This window comes from Equus przewalskii, chromosome X, assembly GCF_037783145.1.
Source record: "Equus przewalskii isolate Varuska chromosome X, EquPr2, whole genome shotgun sequence".
Lineage (NCBI taxonomy): Eukaryota > Metazoa > Chordata > Mammalia > Perissodactyla > Equidae > Equus > Equus przewalskii.
In genome coordinates, this window is record NC_091863.1 from 83,893,513 (window position 1) to 83,909,715 (window position 16,203).

The window sequence follows — 16,203 nt, forward strand, 5'->3', positions numbered from 1 at the left end:
TTCCTCAGCAAAAAGAGGAGGATTGGCAGTAGTTAGCTCAGGGCTAATCTTCCTCAAAAAAAAAAAAAAAAGGAAAGGAAACACTACTACTAATACTACTGCACACCCACTCTGCTCCAGTGCCTGTCTGATGATTGAATAAATAAAAACCTTGGACCTCTGAAACCCCAGGAAAGAAACACCCAGGTAGTAGAATCTTCTGGTAGGAGGCTAAGCTGGTCCAGAATCCCATCACTCTGAATCTCACCTAGCTCCTGGGGATTCTCCCTGCTCGATCTTTGCCTCTATTTCAGCTCTGCTCCCTCCACCCATGAGTGAGCGCTCCTTTTAATGTTCCGTTTCAAATATAAACAAAAAACACTCCTTATGATTCCTCCTAACATGATGGAAACATGCTGGCAGTTTCAAGAAGATGCTGCCAAATTCTAAAGGTGAACAGAACAGAAATAAGCAAAGCAATTGCAGGAAGCATTCAAAAACAGTTTCAATTCTGACCACACCCACAGTCTCTAGGCTCTGCGTGTTTGGTATCTGGATTTGTGGCTGGACTCATAGATCAAAAATATGGCTGCCTTTTGGAGAGCACTTACTCTGTGCAAGGCATTGTGCTTTGCACTGTTGGTGCATTATCTCATTTAATCTTCTCACCAAACCTGTGAGGCAGGAAGGTATTCTCACTTCACGGATAAAGATCATAGGGTCACAGAAGTTAAGTAGATTGTCCAGGGTCATACAGCTAATAAGCATATAAGCAGAAAATCTGGAATTTGAACTTAAGTCGTCTGACATCAGAACCTGGGTTGTTGACCACTATGGTATATTGCCTCCCTCCTTATTTTTTTGATCATTGCCTAGTCTCTGGCTTTCTCACAGGGATAAACCTGGGATTTATTTTGCTGTGGTTCAGTGAGGGGGATTCGTTACAGATATCTCAGCTGGCTGCATGAAATTTAACTGCTTCCTACTTACCACCTATTTTCTTCAACTAACCAACTCACTCCCATTCTTGAGGGACCAGGTCAAATCCCATGCCTCCTGCAGGAAGACTTCCATGCTCTCTCCAGTTCACAACTCAGTGGTTCATTCAAAAAATGTTTGCTTCCCCTTTTTAATATTGTTCTCTCCCAAATTCCTTCTAAAGGAAAGGACTAAGTCTAATAAACTTTCTGGGGAATACAGTGAACAGTAAAGGGGAATTGGTGGTGCATCTCTGGAGAAGAAGTTTGGCTCAAACTTATCTCCAGGTTTTCAGGTGTCTATGAGCATAGAGAGAAATGGCCTAGTAGGGGCGAAAACAACATAATCTCACTGCTTCCCACAGTTCTCACCTACTGGTCTGCTCACAAACAGAGCCCAGCCTCAGCCCAGGACAGACTTTGAGTCCAGAAGACACAGGAGAATGCCACCTTCAGCATTTTCTTTGCTAGTCCAAATCCTGCCCACTGCTAAGAAGTTCCGACCTAAATATCCACACACCAAGATTGTTACTTCATACGGAGATCAGATCGCACCCTAAATAGAGTAACAATCTACGAGTAGGGGCTTTCAGAATAGAACAGTAAGAACCTCCGGAGATCCACTCCTCCAAAAGAGCAATGAGAACACTGGCAAAAAGTGTTCAAATCAGCTTGTTCAGCACTCTGGAGATGATCCAAAAGCTTGCAACAGTCCGAGGAGCATTTATTCAAGAAAACTACTGAATCTTGCTAAGAACACTGATCTCTGGGGCCTTTTACCTTGCCCCATTCCCATCCCCCTCTCCCCTGCTCAGTGATAGGCCTGAGAAGCAGCAGCTTCACACCCGTGGTAAACTACAAAAACCAGCTGCCTAGTACTCACCTGAGGGGCCAGAACAGCTTGGAGCACCTCAAAAACTCCCACCCCCAGAGCACTGTCACTATTTGATCTGTCAGCTCCCTGAAAAAGCCTCCTTTGCATGGCTTGTAGTTACTTGATACAACTCAGCAGAAAAAAGAGAGATAGTCGGAAAAGCCCTATCTACAGGGCATTTGCCAAACACAGTCAGTGGCGATTGTTTAACATCACAGCTGCCTAGGCCATGATGCCAGCTGAGGAAGACAAGAGACTGGCCAAAAAAGCCTATAGGGTGTGGAGTCCAGATTCTAACAAAGGCAGTCTTGCCCCAGAGTCTGTGCTCTTAATCTGGGCAAGCCCCCTTAACTCCTCCGATGGAGGGGTTCTTATAAACCAGGCGGCTTAGGACTAGACTGAGGCCAAAGTGGGTTTCTTACTCCCACTCCTTCTGCCCCAGATTTTAAATCTTAGAAACCGCATCTTCAGGCACCACAGACAACGGAGGGGACAATTTTCCTATATAAATGTGTTTAAATCACTTTGACCCTGGGGGTGGGAGTCAGGAAGAGGGAAGATTGGAGGAGAGCTAAGGAATGGGTATCTTCTTCACAACCAAATGAGCACAGGCAAGGGAAAAAAAGACCACCGCCAAGGGAGGAAGAATTCAGATTGGGGGTCAGGGGATTCCCTTAGTGAGGCTTGAGGTAGAAGTTACTAGGATGATGACCACAGGCCAGTGAGTACAGGGGCTAAGGGTAGTGGTTTTATCCATGCTATTTCTTGCTTTTTGCCCACATTCATGGGCTCAATTACCTGGGGTCAGCTCCACCGAGACAGCAAGGCCTCTGGAGAAACCCTAGACCCCAGCCACAGTGTGCCACTCTGATACTGGACACCAACGCCAATAAGAGGCAGCCACAGTAATGAGCTCTGCTTTTGCTTTTTTCTTTTTATTTTAATGAAATACTAACTTTCCCAACAAGGCTTTTATATAAAATTAAGACATTTCATGCCCAGAACATCACATTTTTCTTTTATCTGAACACTAATGCAAAAGTTCAGTGGGAGCTGCCTCACAGTCCTCAGAATTGCTACCAGGGAAAGACATGTGGTACAAGAAAGCAGTGGAAAAACACAAGCGCAGAAAAAGCTGGGATTTCCTGGCTTTGTGTTTGTCCTTCCACGCATTGAGGCAGAGCATGAGAAAAGAACCTGTAATAAGTAAACAATACCCATGCCCCTAAAGGTTGTTATCATCCTTGCACATGAATGCCTATTTACATCCATCGCTTATTATTTCAATAAATATTTATTGAGTACCTACTATCTGCCAGGCACAGTTCTAGGCACTGGGGATGCAGCAGTGAACAAATCGGATATAGTAGTCTCCCCTTATTTATGGTTTCGCTTTCCGTGGTTTCAGTTACCTGTGGTCAACTGCAGTCCGGAAGCTGATAATCCTCCTTCTGACATAGCGTCAGAAGGTCAACGGTAGCCCAACGCTACATCACAATGCCTACAGCACTCACCTCACTTCATCTCATCACGTAGGCATTGTATCATGTCACATCATCACCAGAAGAAAGGTGAGTACAGTACAATATTTCAAGAGAGAGAGACTACATTCATATAACTTTTTATTACAGTATAATGTTATAACTGTTCTATTTTATTATTAGCTATTGTTGTAAACCTCTTACCGTGCCTAATTTATAAGTTAAATTTTATCATAGGTATGTATGTATAGGAAAAAACATAGTATATTTAGGGTTCTGTATATCCGCGGTTTCAGGCATCCACTGCGGGTCTTGGAACACATCCCCTGTGGATAAGGGGGAACTACTGTACAAAGTTTTGCCCTCATGAAGCACACTACTCCCTCCTGCTTTTCCTCCTCCCCCTTCCTCTCCTCTTCCTCCTTCATCTAGTGAAGAACATCAAGGTGTGAACTAGGAGACCTGGGTTCTGGTCCTAGCTCTGCCAGTAATAGATGTGTGATCTTCACCAGCATCTCCAGGCTCGGGAGCCCTCTACAGATCCTGATGATGAACAAAACACCTGTCTTGGAGCTGTGGGGAACCCCCAAATCAATCTAATACAGACACTGTTTTCCAGGGGCTCACAGACCAGTAGAAAGGCCATACATGTGCGCAGATAACTATAATGAAAAATTGAAGGTGATAGAAAATAGAAACAGGCAAAGATGATGAAGAGAACAGGAGATCTAGAAGGTTTCCAAACAAGTGGCACTTAAGTGTTGGATAAGATTCGTGTATCTGCGAATGGACAGGAATACTTTTCACGGCAGAATGTACGAAGGGAATATGCAGATTCAGTAGTAGGAGAGGGATGACCAAGGTTCCTGTGGGGGCGCAGAGAGTAGTTGAGTGTGGTTGGAACACACTGAAAGAGTCAAACACAAAATTCACAGGAAATTTTACAATGAAACAAGAGACTGAGACATTTTGTACTTGGCCCATAACAATGAGGTCAGTTGGCGGTTGTAATCAACATTTATACCCAATATCTTTGATTGCTCACCGATTAAACAATTCCAATAGTTACACTACGACTTCTCTTCTAACTTACAGGTAGAATCACTTACCTAGCAAGAGCAACTCATGTATGTAAATTATAGGAACATATGGAGGCTTTAAAAGTGAACTGGATTCTGCCAGATTAAAAAACTGAAACTCCTATACATGTCATTGGAAATAATATTGTTTGTCTTCTCCTCTGACCTCATACAATGAGACAGATGATAGCAGATGTCCCTTACCCTCTGGTTATTAAGTACTGTTACCAAGGAAGTATAAGAGCTAACAGTCTTCACAGACAGTTTCAGCATTAGCACTATCAGAGTAAACACCTGAAATGAGGTAAACTGAGGCAAGCCTTCATGTAACCACAGAAAATTAGAAATTATTTTTTATAAATAACTCAAGATAATTGACTGAAAATGATTAGTGGGATATCCTCAAAGGATTGTTACCATAGGCAACTGTAATATTAAATTTTGTTATTCATTGACTAGTTTGCCAGTGTTAATGTTAATATTACTACTTTTCCCTTAGGAAAAAAAGCCCACACACTTCTGTTAGTTTTAAACAAGATGTTCAGTTAAAGGAATAATTAAATAGTTCAAGATCTTATTTTCAAAGGAGGTGGCATTATCTGCAGAAGTTTCATTTAGCACACTGGATAACTTCTCTTTCTACTCTTCCCTCTTCTGTTCACTTCTGTCCACTCTGGGGTCTCTGGGACCAAAGAGCCCAGCAGCAGCAGCAGCAAAGCTAAATGCCTTGTCACTAGCCTGTTTTCCCTCTACCAACTACTTGCCTTCCTTGCTCCTTTTACTCCATTCCTTTTGTGTTAACCAAACTTTCTACCTCTGTTTGGGTTACTATTGCTTTGTGATAAACCACTGATTGAGCTCAGTGGCATAAAACCATCATTTTATTTTGCTCTCGGATTTTGCAGTTCAGGAACTCAGCAGAGATGGCTTGTTTCTGCTCCATGATGTCTGGGGCCTCAGGTGGGGAGACTCAACTGCTGGCAGCTTTAATCATCTAGAGGTGTCTTTATTCACAGGTCTCCTGGTTGATGTTGGCTGTTAGCTGGAACCTCAGTTGGGGCTGCAGACCAGAGGACCTATAGATGGTCTCACTATGGGCCTGGGCTTTCTCAAAGCTTGGCAGCCTCAGGGTAGTCGGGCTTCTTACACGGCAGCTCAGGACTCTAAAGGTCAATGTGCCTGCAGATAAGGTAGCAGCTGCACTGCCTTTTATGGCCTAGCCTCGGAAGTCCCAGAGTCTCATTTCTCCCTATTCTATTGGTTAATACGATCAAAATCTACCCATATTTAAAGAGAGGGGACATCAATCCTACTTCTCAATGGAAGGGTGGCAAGGACACATTATGGAAGAGAGTGTGGGATGGGAGATACTGCTGTGGCCATCTTTGAAAAATACAATCTTCTACATTCTCCCACCTACTACTCTTGCTTAAGTATACTCTGATCTGACTTGTTTTTAATGAAAAACTACCTCAAGAGACTACTATTTTCACTGAGGCTCCTAAGCTCCATTAGAGGGTACTAGCTGCTTTCATCCACATCCGCTCTCCATTCCTTCCTGTTCAGCACATCTACCCACTTCTCTGTTATATATGGCTCCTGACAGAAAAGGATTTTGGTCTCCTACAGGCTGCTGGACCAGGCAGCAATCACTCTGAGAAGAAAAGCAGCCACTGACCTATGGGAGCTGGCCTGGCCCTCACAGCTAGGCCTTGGGGTTCTCCTGATGAACATAAATAATTTCACAGACCATCAACATCAGAAAAGGCCACCATGTGACCACAGTGTCCAAGACGAAAGCAAGACCACTGCATAATCCTGTCTGAAAAGGGACAAAACATGAACTTTAACCAAACCACAAAACGACCAAACATCCTCCTATCATAGCTAACAGCGAATGCTGCTACTTTACCAATTAGCCTCCTTCTAGTCTATCCTCCTAGGTAAGATTCATTAAGATATCCGAGCACAGAATTACTCCTATGCATATTCTGTTACTTCCTAACAGAATCCAATCCAGAGCAAAGCCTCACTTCTTTAAATCCACCCCCGAATCACCTAACACAAGTCCAAATCCCATAATAAATCCTTTCTAACACCCTCTGAGACACCCCACAAGTTCCCCATGGTGTACATTCTCCCTCAACACCCTGAGTAATCAATCCGACTTGTTCACCCACAGGTATGTCCCTGGTGGTCTTTGGCTAGAGGGCACTGACAACTCCTCTAAGGACCTTGAAATTAGAGAACACATTTCTGGCGAGGTCATTTCCAACCAGAACTCCAGCTTTCAGTCAGAATTTGGATTTGGCTCTTTTACAATGCAGTTTTGGAAGATAATTACATGAATTTTTTAGAGCTCCAAAAGCTATTAAAATGCCTCTATAGTTAAAAAGATATATATATTAATATGAGATTAAGTCCTCCAATTTTACTCATCACCGTACCAAGTGTAGAAAAGTTTTTGTGATAACAGAGGTAATAGCTTCCCTGTCCCCAACACAGTCATAGGACCTAAAGGCAACCTGGCTGCAGGCATACAGATGCTTATGCCTCTGCCTCTGCTGTGAGAAAAGCAATAGGTATGCACCCAGCAACTGGGTCATCAGTTCCAGATACCAGATTGTAGAATATATTTCTGCCTGCTCCTCCTCCTAGTGAGTTCTTCATTTTTCTCTAATCTTATTTTGTAAAGAAAAAAATGTGACACTGATTATGACAATTACTCTTTTTTCCCTGTCCTTTATAGTTCTCACTCACCTGTTGCAAGGACTCACATCCTCAGAAACCATATTCCAAATAAAACAATGATCAGACGTCAGCATCACGGTGGAGTGAGTTCTCTGGTCATCTCTCCCCTCCACCATTCAATGAAAAAGACATTCATACTCCAACAGAGGACATCCACACAACACAGACGACATCTGAGAGACCGACACAGCCACATGTCAGAGGGTGGAGAGGCTGGAGACCCCCTCAGAGGAGGTGGAAGTGGGTAAGAGAAAACTTCGCTCCTTCCCCAAAAGACTGCGATCTGGGACTGCATGTGACCTCTGAGAGGGAAGGAAGGGGGGAGGGGACACTTGTTCACAGGAACATCAAAGATCCCTGAGGTCCCTCACAGCCTAAGGGAAAGCCCCTACTGAGGTGAAAGCTAGTGCCAGGGTGACCTTGTCAAGCCAACCAGAGCAGAGCAAGAAAACCCACAAAGCACACAGAAGAAAGTGCCCCTCCCCTACACCCACCCAGCACGGGCTCCAGCAGAGGGCTCAGAATAAACAGCTCTTGACCCCCACCCAGTGGCGATAGGTGGTAACTGCAAGCAAATAATACCAGGATGCGAAAGAACAAAACCACGTCCTCTAACAGTATCAAAAATTATATTAAATCTCTAGACCAGAGACAAAATGGCAAGTTCCCAGAAATCAGTCCTGAAGACACAAAAATATGTAATCTAAATGACAGAGAATTCAAAATAGCTATCATCAAAAAACTCAACGAGTTAAAAGAGAATGAAGAGAAACAATTCAACAAGTTCAGGAGCTACTTCACAAAAGAGATTGAAACTATAAAGAAGAATCAATAAGAAATATTGGAGATTGAAGACACACTTGATGAGACAAAACAAAATACGGATTCCCTGAACACTCAAGCAGACACCATAGAGAAGCAAATCAGCATAATCGAGGATAGACATATTGAAATGCTCCAGATAGAAGAGGAGAGAGAACTAAGACTAAAAAGAAATGAAGAAAGTCACTGAGAAATATCTGACTCCATTAGGAAATGCAACATAAGAATTATAGGTATTCCAGAGGTAGAAGAGAAGGAGAATGGAACAGAAAGCTTGTTCAAAGAAATAATAGCAGAAAACTTCCCAAACCTAGGGAAAGAAATGGAAATCCATGTGGAATAGGCTATCAGATCTCCTAAATATGTCAATGTAAAAAGACCTACTGCAAGGCATATAGTAGTGAAACTGGCAAAAGTGAATGATGAAGAAAAAATACTAAGGGCAGCAAGGCAGAAGAAAATAACCTACAAAGGAACCCCTATCAGGGTTTCAGTGGATTTCTCTACAGAAACATTACATGCTAGGAGAGAATGGAATGACATATTCAAATCTTTGAAGGACAAAAACTTTCAGCCAAGAATACTCTATCCAGCAAAAATATCCTTCAGATATGGTGGAGAAATAAAAACTTTCCCATATAAACAAAAGCTAAGGGAGTTTGTAGCCACAAGACCCCCTGCACAAACACACAAGAAATTCTCAAGAAGGCCTTCATACCTGAAAAAAAAAAAGGGGGGGAGAAAAGGGTTACAAAGTATGGAATAAGGAGATAAATAGGTAGACAAAATCAGAAAATTGTAGCCATACATCAGAACAAGTTAGCAAATACTCAAGTATACCATTAAAGATAAAGGAAAGGGAAATACCAAAACCAAAGATAATCTTGTCATTTTAACCACAAACTCACAACAGAAGATGCAATAAGATGTGAGAAAAACAACTTAGGAGGGGAAGAGGAAAAGGACTGAATTGGTTTAGTCTAAGGAAATGAGAGGCCATCAGAAAATGGACTATCTTATCTATAAGATTTTGAAGACAAACCTCATGGAAACCACTAAAAAAAAAAGCAGAACAGAGACACAAATAATAAATAAGGAGAAAACAAAGAAACACAACATAAAAAACTACATAACTCAATTGGGAGACTGAAACACACGGGACGAGAAACAAAGGAAATGCAGGAGAACCAAAAATGAGTGATAAAATGGCAGCATTAAGCCCTCATATGTCGATAATCACCCTAAACGTAAATGGACTGAATTCTCCAATCAAAAGACACAGAGTGGCAAGATGGATTAAAGAACAAGACACAATAATACACTGCCTCCAGGAAACACATCTCAGCTCCAGCGAAAACCACAGGCTCAGAGTGAAGGGATAGAAGACGATATTCCAAGCTAATGGCAAACAAAAGAAAGCAGGTTTCACAATACTTATATCAGACAAAGTAGACTTCAAGATAAGACAGATAAAGAGAGACAAAGGGGGCAGTATATAATGATCAAAAGGACACTCCACCAAGAAGACATAACACTTATGAATACCTATGCACCCAACATAGGAGCACCAAATTACATAAAGCAACTATTAACAAACCTAAAAGGAGATATTAATAACAACACAATAATAGTAAGGGATCTCAACACTCCACTCACATCAATGAATAGATCATCCAGACAGAAAATCAACAAGGAAACAGTGGAATTAAATGAAAAGCTAGACCATTTGGACTTAACAGGTGTATATAGAACACTCCATCCAAAAACAACAGAATACACATTCTTCTCAAGTGTGCATGGAACATTCTCAAGCATAGACCATATGTTGGGAAACAAGGCAAGTCTCAATAAATTTAAGAAGATTGAAATAATAACAAGCATCTTTTCCAATCACAGAGCTATGAAGCTAGAAATTAATTACAAGAAAAAAGCTAGGAAAGGGACAAAGATGTGGAGACTAAACAACATGCTATTGAACAACCAATGGATCATCGAAGAAATTAAAGGAGAAATCAAAAAAAACATCTGGAGACAAATTAAAATGAAAATATACCATACCAACTTATATGGGATGCAGCAAAAGTGGTACTAAGAGGGAAATTCATCACAATACAGGCTCACCTTAACAAACAAGAAAAATCTCAAATAAGTAATCTCAAACTACACCTAACTGAATGAGAAAAAGAAGAACAAACAAAGCCCAAAGTCAGCAGAAGGAGAGAAATAATAAAAATCAGAGCAGAAATAAATGCAATTGAAACAAAAAAAAAAAGCAGTAGAAAGGATCAATGAAACAAAGAGTTGGTTCTTTGAGAAGATGAACAAAACTGACAAACCCTTAGCCAGACTTAGAAAGAAAAAAAGAGAGAAAGCTCAGATAAATAAAATTAGAAATGGGGGCTGGCCCCGTGGCCGAGTGGTTAAGTTCGCGCACTCCGCTGCAGGCGGCCCAGTGTTTCGTTGGTTCGAATCCTGGGCGCGGACATGGCACTGCTCATCAAACCATGCTGAGGCAGCGTCCCACATGCCACAACTAGAAGGACCCACAACGAAGAATATACAACTATGTACCGGGGGGCTTTGGGGAGAAAAAGGAAAAAATAAAATCTTTAAAAAAAAAAAATTAGAAATGAAAGAGGAGAAATTACAATGGATATCACAGAAATACAAAGGATTATAAGAGAATACTATGAAAAAGCTGTATGCCAACAAAATGGACAATCTAGAAGAAATGGATAAATTCTTACACTCTTAACAAACTCCCAAAGCTGAACCAAGAACAAATAGATAATCTGAATAGACCAATCACAAGTAAAGAGATTGAAACAGTAATCAAAAGCATCCCAAAAAATAAAGCTCAGGACCAGACAGCTTCCCTGGAGAATTCTACCAAACTTTCAGAGATGACTTAATACTTATCCTTCTCAAGCTATTCCAAAAAATCAGGGAAGATGGAATACTTCCTAACACATCCTATGAGGCCAACATCACTCTGATACCAAAGCCTGACAAGGACAACACAAAAAAGGAAAACTACAGGCCAATATTGCTGATGAACAAATAAAACAATGATCTCCAGAGCCTTGTGGTTATGTGCCAGACCTGAAACCCCACTCCACATACTGATTTAAAGTTGTTTAGGGAATCAGTTGTAGCAAGTAAGAAATGTGGATTGGAAACAATCCTGTCTGAATTTGAATTCTAGAATAATCCTGTGTTTCTTGCTCTGACACACACGGCCCCAAATTCTTTTTAGCATCCACGTGTCCACTCTCAGGGTCTGTGAAATATTGAGTGTTTAAGCAACAAAAGTAAATCATTCCTACTTAGGAATCACTTAGGACACAGTGATGCATAGCTCAAACTAACTTAGATTTGTTTTATTTCCTTTTATCTTCTCACATTTCATAGAAAATTATACTGTCTATAAGACTAGGTGCAGATTAGGTAGAGATGAGGGCTGCTGTGGAGCAGAGGAAGCAGTGCACAAGCATAGGTGAGAGGCTCACCAAGCATATGCAAAATTTGATTAATATCCAAGAATCATGTGTGTGAGTGGTGATGGGGGTCAGGACATGCTATTCCAAAATACAGTACCTTGGCATATTGAATATTTTAAGCTGAAGGAGTCTAAGAAAATGGCAGAAGCAGGAAGGTCACTTTGACCTGCTGCCCCCCTTCTCCCTTGAAACAGGTCATAGAACCCTCATCTGAGAGGTGCCCTATCTACATCCAGAGGAAAGAAGCATCTTTATCTCCAAAGACAAAGGGATGCTGAGAAGGATCCTAACAAACAGGCCTGGCTAAGTTTCCCCCAGTTCACTACACTCACCTCATACTCCTTACTTATCATATTCCTCCATGACTGTCCACTCTGCATCAAACCTAGCATAAAATACTCAGGTCTATTTCTGTAGGTCTTCATTTCCTTATGAAGGCTCCCGTGTCACGTAAAACTTACATTAAATACACTTGTTTGCTTCTCTCCTGTTAATCTGTCTTTGTCAATTTAACTTTCAGACTTAGCCAGGGACCCTAAAAGAGTCCAGAGAAACTTATTCCTCCTCTACAGTGTCCTGCTGACTCCCTTGGAATGTGGGTACAACAGATCCTTAGCTTTCTGAAACATCCAGGGCACCGGTCATCCTAGCATCTTGCTGGCCCCTGCAAAGGCTCATAATAGACCCAGGCCAGTTTGTTTGGACCTTTTTGTGTGTTTTATGTGTCTGCATGTTTGGTTGTAGAGGTGTATTTTTTTTTGTTTTGTAACTGGCCTGGGGAGAGATTTGGGATCCAACACTGACAAGGGTCTAGAATGATTAGTGACATTTCTGAAAATGTGAACTGGCCTTTTTCAGGCTCATGGGAGGGTTTGGAGGGTAGGTAGAACTGTGGACTGCCACCCTCCAGGAGACTGTTTAGGCCAATCCCTAAAAGAAAGTTTCAAGTTAAGCTCTGGAACAGTAAGATTTCTGGTTCCCTCTGTGCTCTAGAGTTCCCTCTGTGCTCTGAGAAGGGAGGGGTTTCATTGAGGGTGAAAAATGAATACTACTACTCATCACACCTTCTCAATTCTGGCTCCTTATACTAATTTTTCTGTATCGTTTAGATTGTCACAAACTGTTTTTTCATTTTTTTAAACTTCAAACGTAATACATTACCAGAAATTAGGAACAACTCTTTTTCTTTTTCTTTTTTTTTTTTTTTGGTGATGACACAAGTGGAGGTGTGACTTTTGATGCGGGGATGGCGAGCCGAAGAGTCGAAAGAAAGATTTCTTGGACTCTCAAGGTCTGGCAGTACTGTTCTTTTATTTAGAGAATAGTGTGGAGTAGCATGGGGACAGGACTCATGGGCAGTCAGAGCTGCTGCTGCAATGTGTTGAGGGTTAGGGCTAAATTTATAAGGCATGGGTACGTGACTTATTTTTACTGGAAAAAGAAAAGATGATGTAAAAAGTCATTAAATGGTTTCAGTGCAGATGGAGTCTGGTTATTGTGTGGTCGTATAACTTTAGATATGAATCCGGTCATATAGATCGGCATGTGGGCCAGGATGCCCTGGGCTTCTCTCCCTGGGGCAGCCTTAAACCACACCATAAAATCCATCGGGTCATATAGATCAGCATGTAGGCCAGGTCACCTTGGGCTTCTCTACCTAGGACAGCCTTGATCCACATCAACTTTCACTGTAAAGAACTAGCTCCTTGAATATAACTCAGGAAGAGATTTGAAAAGAAAAGAAGTTACTTTTTGTTGTTGTTGTTGTTTTACAGTTTATGGTACAAAGAACTCTGACATCTATGAGTGAAGAAAGAACTTGCTTTGTTTAGCTCATGAAGATTCATCTTTGCTCGTTCATTCAAAATATCAAACAAACAACAAAAACAAATCACACCTACTCTGACTTAATTCAGACATGTCTAACCTTTAGAAGTGTGCCTATTCTTCCCTAGAGATGTCTTTTCCAGTTTACTACTATCAGTTTTGGGTAGACCAGTAGTTCTCCAAGTGTGGTCTCAGAACCAGCAGTATCAGCATCTCCTGGGAACTTGTTAGAAATGTAAATTGGGGGGCCTACCCCAGACCCACTGAATCAGCAATTCTGCGGGTTGGACCCAGCAATCTGTGTTTTAACGAGCCCTCCAGCTGATTCTGATGCACAGGGAAGTTTGAGAGCTACTGACTTTGATTGTCTGCTATACAGTGGTCCTGGGGTATCTGCAGGGGATTGGTTCCAGAACCCCTGCAGACATCTAAATCCACGAATGCTCAAGTCTCTTATATAAAACGGCATACTATTTGCACATAATCTCCACAAGCCTCCTCATATATTTTAAATCATCTCTAGATTACTTATAATACCTAATACAATGTAAATGCTATGTAAATAGTTGTTATACTGTATTTTTTAGAGAATAATGACAAGAAAAAAAGTCTGTGCATGTTCGTGCAGATGCAACATTGTAGGCCTTTTGATTTGTTCATTGAATCTGGGGATGCGGAACCCAGCGATAGGGAGGGCCACCTGTACTGTTGTTTCTCTGGTAAACAAAGCAGCATGTTTGATGATTCAAAAGTTTTAAAAGATTACTTAGGATTCCAGTTCGATGCACACAATTCTCTGTGTGAACTGAGTTTGCTGGAAAACTAAAGAACTGGCACAGAAGTGTTTCAAATGCTTAGGCCAGACAGCCCTTCATTCACGCACTGTAATCCTACCCAGAGCTTGCAGGCTCCACAGGCATTGGGAGGCCTTACTCTCCAGTAGGGGTCCTGGAAGTGCCATTGTGATGAAAAAATGCTCTCACCAGGAATAAACTAGGCTGGGCCTGAAGTGGTACTCAGTTCTCCAGGTAGCTGCGCTGAGCTAAACAGGGAGGGAACATGCCTGGGAGAAAACTGCACATAGTTTTGCCCTGCTTATTTTATCTTCAAAATACACGTCAAATCACCACATCAAAGTCCGTCCCAAACCGTGAGTTTGGCGCCCCCCAGCAGCTTTCTCAAAACACTTGATATATCTATCTCTATCTCCTTGCATTGTAACTGCCTGTCTCCAAATGCATATAGTAGCGGACAGGCTGTAAATGTCGAGGATAAAGACTAATTCCTTTCCTCATCCAGAGCCTCTAGGGCAGTGCTCAGCACAGAGCAGGTACTCGGTAATTTGCTAAAGGGAATCAATCAACCCATCAAAAGTAGAATCTGAAACCAGGGGCCCAATAAAATCACTCCAATAAAACCATCGGGCACTGGTACGATTCATATGTGCTAGTGCCCAGCCGGCAACACGTTTTCACCCTGATTTTAACCTCCATTCATCTGTTCGCCACCTCCCCCATCCCCAAATAACCAAAAGACTCACACATCTCAACCACAACACCTACACAACGTAGTTACACGCCCCCTTCCGTCACCGACGCCATCAACTCTCGACGTCGGGTCCACCGGTCTGTCAGTTCCCCCGACTCCTCACCACCACCCCTCACTTCCGTTCCGCTCTCCCTGAGCGGCTGGAGGCAGGACGTGCCTTCCCCTTCGGCCCAAAAGAAGTGCTACAAACCTCCGCCTCGTCCGCTCTCCCGGGAGTGGCCAACAGCCCTTGCCTTGCGCCCTCGGAGAGCCTCAGCCGCAGTAGGGGCCAGAACCCAGACTGCCGGTGGCCCTCACCTACGGTCGGTCATAATAGAGATGCGCACTGGATATTTCCCAGCCGCCCATGGGCGACGTACAACGGAGCTCCCACAGTCCTTTGCGCGTTCGGCCTCTGCACCCGCAACGCCGGCATTAACCCCTTCACGTCCATGTTTATTGCCGCATCAAGGCCCTCTTGCATGCAGGTTGCTTGATTGGGAGATCCAGGTCAAAGATCGGGTGAAAGACCAGTGTTGTTCTCTTAGTCATAGTCGTCTATTGAACATTTTCTCAGTTTGCTTGTAAGTCGACTTGTAAGGTTACCGATAATTTTTAAGTACGAGCTGAACCTAAGTAAGTTTACAACATGAACAGTTCATACTGATGCCTTTAAGCTTCCAGACCAACTCAGACTCTTAAATTTTGCGGTTTCTGACTGTTCACCTTGAACCTGTGCCCTTTCTACCCTCCATTCCCCATCTCCTTTTGGTTATTGTCTGACAAACCGGGCATCTCAATGGTTAAGAGCACAGAAGTTTGTAAACCTGACTTTCTGGGTTTGAATCTCCACTCTGCCACTACCCAGCCGCGGAATCTTGGGCAAGTGATTTAAGCACGCTATTCCTTGGCTTCCTCATCTGTAGAATGGGTATAATAGTAGTACCTACCTCTAGAGTGGTGAGAATTTTAAAAGTTCACATGTGAGCAGCACATAGAACATCGCATGGCATAGAGTTAAACGTTATATTGAAATAGAAATTACAATTATTGACTTTGATGGAGATGTCGTCTCAGCTAAGACTTTCTAGTTAATAAATAATAATAATGCTTAACATTTGAGCGTATATGGACCTGGTACTATGTTCAGTGCTTTAAACTCACTTTTTGGTTGTTACTGTTTAATCTTCACAATTATTGGTGGTAGTTACCAGTATTATCCTTTCCTCCCCTCCTTTGTATGTTTCTAAAGGAGCTAAGAAAATTCAGGTCAGTGAGATAGATAACTCAAAACTTGCCCTTGGTCACAGAGCTAGTAACAAATAAAGTCAAGATTTAACTCACATAAACTCTGATATGTCTTGGTCCTTCTCAAATATCACTGAG

General features: G+C 42.2%; 1 long non-coding RNA gene across 1 annotated transcript in view; it reads right to left on the bottom strand.

Annotated features, from left to right (window-relative positions):
- Positions 1-15,209, bottom strand: part of LOC139081206 (uncharacterized) — a 40,592-nt gene extending 25,383 nt beyond the window's left edge. The window contains exon 1 of the long non-coding RNA XR_011536333.1: positions 15,029-15,209. This is a non-coding gene — a long non-coding RNA (uncharacterized lncRNA). The remainder of the gene's footprint in view (positions 1-15,028) is intronic.
- Between the last annotated feature and the right edge of the window lie 994 nt (positions 15,210-16,203).